Source organism: Pinus tabuliformis, chromosome 4_1 (genome assembly GCF_031772625.1).
Source record: "Pinus tabuliformis cultivar Carrire ecotype Pingquan chromosome 4_1, CPIR1, whole genome shotgun sequence".
NCBI classification, from domain to species: Eukaryota; Viridiplantae; Streptophyta; class Pinopsida; order Pinales; family Pinaceae; genus Pinus; species Pinus tabuliformis.
In genome coordinates, this window is record NC_142303.1 from 285,842,406 (window position 1) to 285,848,474 (window position 6,069).

Below are 6,069 nucleotides of genomic sequence, written 5' to 3' on the forward strand. Positions count from 1 at the left end.
AAAATTGATATTAATAAATTAAAATAGATATTTAAAACAATGTAATATATTATTAATAAAAATTTAAAACATCACACCTCAGCTTACATAGCCGTGACTGAAAAAAGCCAACAAAACCATTATTCTATGTGATAGAAAGTGGTTGAGGAACTAACCATTATTTGATAGCTTACATAACGTAAGTTATGAAATACAAAGTGCTACTGCTGTATGGTTATTACAATTGGGCTACGGACAACGTGCTTGCCATCGCTCCAAGCCAGCGACGCAAAGAATGTTTCAGAATTGACCGTCGGGGTAAGTTGCAGGGGCTTGACATTGACGGTCAGCGTGAAGCTCAACTTCTCGCCCCCCTTGGAAAACTTTAGCATTTTCGGCTCCACTGTCAACTCTATCCCTGTTGGAGCAGTCACGGTGGGCGTGTAAGTAGAAATGGTTGGACCAGCCAGGGTGACCGTTCTGACGAAACTTGTGGACACGTTGGAACCAGACGACCCCTGACGCAAAAATGTAGAAAATGATGGATAATTGAAATTCCCAGACTGAGCTCCTTGAGCAGGACAAGTAGCATTTGTATGGGTGAGAAAGTTGATGGAGTCTGGATGATAATCAAGACTGCATAGAAAATTCACATAGTCATCGACGCCCAGATCGTAAATGAGCCCCGGATCCATAGCTCTCTGGGGATCCACGTGACCTGCGCCGAAATCAAAAGGTGTGGAAGCGTTTCCGGTGGCTTCATCGGCCATCGGCACGTCGAGTTTATTCATATTGTCGTAAGTGTAAGCAGTGGTCATGATAGCAGATCTGATGGCGGCGGGGCTCCAGTCGGGATGCGCTCCTTTCAGCAACGCCGCGACCCCGCTTATGTGAGGGCATGACATGGAGGTCCCAGATATTATGTTGAACTCTGTTCGCCTGCTATCAAATGGGAGGCCGGTAGGACCCACTGCGTCGGTCCAAGCAGCCAGAATGTTCACACCGGGGGCTATAACATCGGGTTTGAGAAGTTGAGTTGTTACCACGTTGGGCCCTCTGCTGGAAAAGGAAGCTACAACGGGAGCCGGCTTGACACCCAATTGGGTACCATGAAAAATTATGGTGGCCGTTGCGTTTTTGGTTGACTGCATGTATCTGCGGATGGAATCCGCACCAGCGCTGCCCACTGCAGCGGCGGGGAGCAGATGGGCGTCGGCAATGAGCCCTTGGCCATCAGATGGGGTGTTAGCAAGTATCATTCCCACACCTCCGGCTTGCTGGACCACAGCCCCCTTGGCCACCCTCGGATTATCCCCGCGCTCACACAACACGATCTTGCCTCTGACAACGTTGGGATCCAACGACCCCTCCTTGCACAGAGTAGCCGCAGATTTGTTGCTGCCCGCCTGAAAAGCATCCCCGGCATCGACAATAGGCACTGGACTTTGCGGGTTCAATCCTTTTCCACTGTACAACGACGCGCCACGTATGACCGCCCCATTGCCAAGGCGTACATCGACGGGGAAGTCACGATCCATAGTGCCGGCCCCCACTGTGGTGAGCCAAGGGGCCACGTTTGACACCGTCGAAGCTTTGGGGCCGTCGTTTCCCGCTGACGCAGAAACGAACACCCCACGCTTCACCACCTCGAAGGTGCCAGCGGCAATGGTGTCTAGATCAAAAGGAAGCGCAGAACTGGATCCTCCGATCGACAGAGAAAGAACGTTCACTCCATCGTCGACCGCCTTGTCCAGAGCAGACAGTATGTCTGACTCAAAGCAGCCTTTAGACCAACAAACCTTGTACACAGCAATACGTGCCTTGGGCGCAATACCTTTGGCAATACCCTGCGCGTAACCCATCATGTTGCCTCCCGGAACGTATCCGCCCGCGGCCGTGGAGGCGGTGTGCGTGCCATGACCATCCGAATCCCTCGGCGAACGCGACTCCAGAGTTTCGTTCATGGGACCAAAGATGGCTTCATAGCCCTTAGAGAAAAACCGCGCCCCCACCAGCTTCCGATTGCAGAGAGTGTTGGGGAAATTGACCCCGCTTTCGCACTCGCCTTTCCAGTGCTTGGGAATGGGCCCCATGCCCTGATCGCTGAAGCTCCGCCGTTCCGGCCATATGCCGGAGTCTAGCAAACCGATGACCACATCGGAGCCGTAATCGGACAACTCCCACAGGCCGCTTCCGTTAGGCGTGTCGAGACCGAGGAAGTAAGGGGACCGTGTCGTCTGCAGCTGGCGTGCACGATCCTGGAACATGGCGAGAACGCCCGGTGTTTTCTTCATTTCAGCGGCTTCCTCTTCTGTTAGCCTTGCCGAGAATCCATGCAACACAGTGTTATAAACGTGAAGCAGCAATGCAGCTTCGTCATGGTTTTCATCCTTAGAAGTGCCCGCTTCCGTTTTGACGGCGGCCTTGACAGCAGCTGCAACGGTCGATCTGTACCATTGCTCGCTCGTATGAAAGGCGGTCGGTTTTGAGTTGCCGTCAACTGTGACAATGAATGTCTGGCGTCCATCCCTGGCAGATCCCACCACCAATTCTTGACACAGACAAAACACTAATAACAACGACACCCATGAGATTTCCAGGGAAACCATTGTAGAATACTGCTTCACCGCCTCCAATACCACTCTACTCCAATTCGTTTACAGAATAACAACCCTCGAACAAAATCGAAGGCAAATCTATACAGAAAATATGAAGCATTGCCTTCTCAAAAACCTCACACACTGAATTGTGAATTGCAATACACTAGGCAACCTTGTTGTGCTTAAATAGTATGTTAGGGTGCACTTCAATATCGATGTGCGTACATTTTCTCATTTGTTTAAGCTTTGCCCATAGGGTCAAACACATTTTCCAACGGAGTCCAATTTCCAAAACGCATTGGGAACAGCGTCCATGGACTAAGACTAATCTTATAGGTAATAGAATTCAAAATCGGAAATTAGCGTCCATGGACTAAGACTAATCTTATAGGTAATAGAATTCAAAATCAGAAATTATAGTGTTTTATTTTCAAAATTGCATTTGTATTTGATAGGCTCACATTAGTTGGTTCAAAATATTGATCAAACACTAATTATGTGATTAATCCGAAAGACAACTATTCCACACTATGGATCATAAAACTCTTAGATCTAAAATATTGATCAAATACTAATTATGTGATTAATCCGAAAGACAACTATTCCACACTATGGATCATAAAACTCTTAGATCTAACATGAGACCTTTTATTTGTACCGCCATCAAAATTGCATTTGAATCACATAGTGACATGACATCACATGAGTTGGTTCGAAACATCCACCAAATTCTAATTATGTGATTTTGCATTTGAATCAGATAGTAACATGACATCGCATTAGTTAGTTCGAAATAGCTACCAAATTCTAATTATGTGATTAATCGGAAAGAAATCTATTCCACACTATGGATCGAAAAAGTCTTAGATCTAACATGAGACCTTTTATTTGTACTGCCATCAAAATTGCATTTCAATCAGATAGTAACATGACATCACAATAGTTGGTTCGACCAAATTCTAATTATGTGATTAATCGGAAAGGCATCTATTCCACTCTGTGGATCACAAAATTCTTAGATCTAACATGAGACCTTTTATTTGCACGGCCATCAAAATTGCATTTGAATCAGATAGTAACATAACATCACATTCGTTGGTTTAGACGGAATTCTAATTATGTTATTAATCGGAAAAACATCTATTCTACACTGTGGATTACAAAAGTCTTAGATCTAACATTAACATGAGACCTTTTATTTGTACGGGCGAGGCATCCCTTACCATTTTTTTTTATTTTTTAAGTTTAGTCAAATTAACAACTGTGATTTGGTTCTTATTGAGTTTGTGAAAGTAATTGATTATATTGAGTTGGGTTGAGACTCCATAATTGGAATGACAATATTTATGACCACTAAGTTAGAGAGTGAATCTTTGTTAAGTTTAGACAAATTAACAACGGTGATTTGGTTCTTATTGAGTTTTTGAAAGTAATTAATTATATTGAATTGGGTTGACATTCAAGAGTTGGAATGATAAGATTTATGACTACTAAGTCAAATTGTGGTTATAATGGAATGTTCCACATTATCTTACTTCTTCACTGTCTATATATTATCAATCACAATTTTAGCTTCACAAAGTTAGATAATTAGTTTTAGCCAAATTAATATTGGTTCTTGAGTTGACTAAAAATATTATTTTATAGCCATATTAAGTTCTTTTTATTTAATTTTTAATTTTTAATAGAGTTAAATATTAAAGTAATGTATAAAATTTTCTATTTATAAAGAAGATAAAATGGCAAAAATATATTAATTAAATAAATTAATAATTTTAATAACTTAAAAATTTTATTCAAATTACCAACCACAATTTCCAAGTTGACTAAAAATAGATACAACTATGTTGAGTTCGCTAACACTGAGTTTGAAAGGATTTGAATATCAAATATTTTTTCATAATTTAATTGCAATGTAAAATAAGATTTCTTATATCTAAAATAATAATTGAAAATTCCATTTTGTTTGTGTTATTTTATTTATTTTAATAATTTAGATAAATTGAATAATAGATACATCAAAAATTTTAATGCACAATTATAATTAATAAAATATTTATTTTTAAATGCAATAAAATAAAAATATGGAAAATATGGAAAATAATTAAAAATTTAATATCATATTTATGATATAGAAAATTAATTTATTATAAAATTTATTTTAGTTTTCAAACATAATTACAATTTTACGTATAGATTAATTCAATAACAAATTTAATTTCTTTATTATAATAATAACTCAATTAAGGGCACTTGATTTGGGTTTTTTTGTCACCTAGAGAGATTTATAAAAACATTTTATGCTTGCCCATGGGTACTTAGATGAAAGAATCATGCCTATGTGCTTCTTGAAGCATTCATTTCTAGCTCATGTTAGTAATCTAAATACTCTAATAATTATGAGTGGTTTTAGGGTCATCCTTAGCCATATAGTGGTTGGATCTCTTCTAAAAATAGAAAAATAGAAAAATATCTTTCGAAAATCAAAGCTCTCCTTCCCAAATTGCAACCAATTCCTTCATGTTCTCCAACAAAATAATCAAGAAGAAGGCAAATTGGCCAACAAAGAGGCTAGTTTAGAAATATAGATGTTATGGATCAATAGGAAAGATTCAATATGCCCTGTCTGTCAATGCTTCCCATGCTTAGCTTGGAAATGGGAATTCTATGGATCCCCTAATGCTTCCCCTACCCCTTAAAGGACTATATTAGTCACATTTTGTATAATTTTGGGTGTTTTTTTGGAAAGTGTACATCTTTAGATATGATAGGTATGTTTTCTAGGTAATATTATTTCTTGAGGGTATTGGAAGTTGGAAAATTTTCAATTCTTTTAATTAAAAATATGATTAAAAAAAATTAATATTAAGTTGAAGCTGAAGTTACACATCAAATTGATATATAAAACCTCCTTATTTACAAAGTAAGAAGACAATTTGATTGGTAAACTTTCATAAATATACTTTTGAATATGCCTTATTTTATTATTTTGTAAGATTGATAACAATTACTTTTGACTCTTTTCATCACCAAGATAAAGTGTAAAATGTATTTAATAACACAAAATTTGTAAAATAAATTTAAATTTATATACTTTGAATTAATCTCAATTATTTTAAATTAATATTTTGTATAAAATTTCCCAAATTTAATTCCCAATATTATTATTATTTTTATATCATTGTTATTTTATATTTTTCTAAAAAATTAAGTACATTATACATATTTAATTTCTCTCTTTTTATGTGAAATTATTTGCATCTTAAATATATATTTGTTGAGACAAAATCAATAAACAAATTTATTTTTTTATCATAATAAAAAATTACATTTGGTTAGCCAAAATTAATAAACTAATTTATTTTTTTACCATAATAAAAAATTTATTCCATTTCAAATCTTTTACATACCTTTATTTAGTAAATCTTAGAAAACTAAACTAAAGTATGATCTAGTATTAAGATTTACAAATACTTTCTCTTGTTGATAA

General features: G+C 37.5%; 1 pseudogene; it reads right to left on the minus strand.

The window, feature by feature from the left end:
- Positions 1 to 200: 200 nt before the first annotated feature.
- On the minus strand, positions 201 to 2,588 carry LOC149175378 (subtilisin-like protease SBT1.5 pseudogene; annotated as a pseudogene).
- Between the last annotated feature and the right edge of the window lie 3,481 nt (positions 2,589 to 6,069).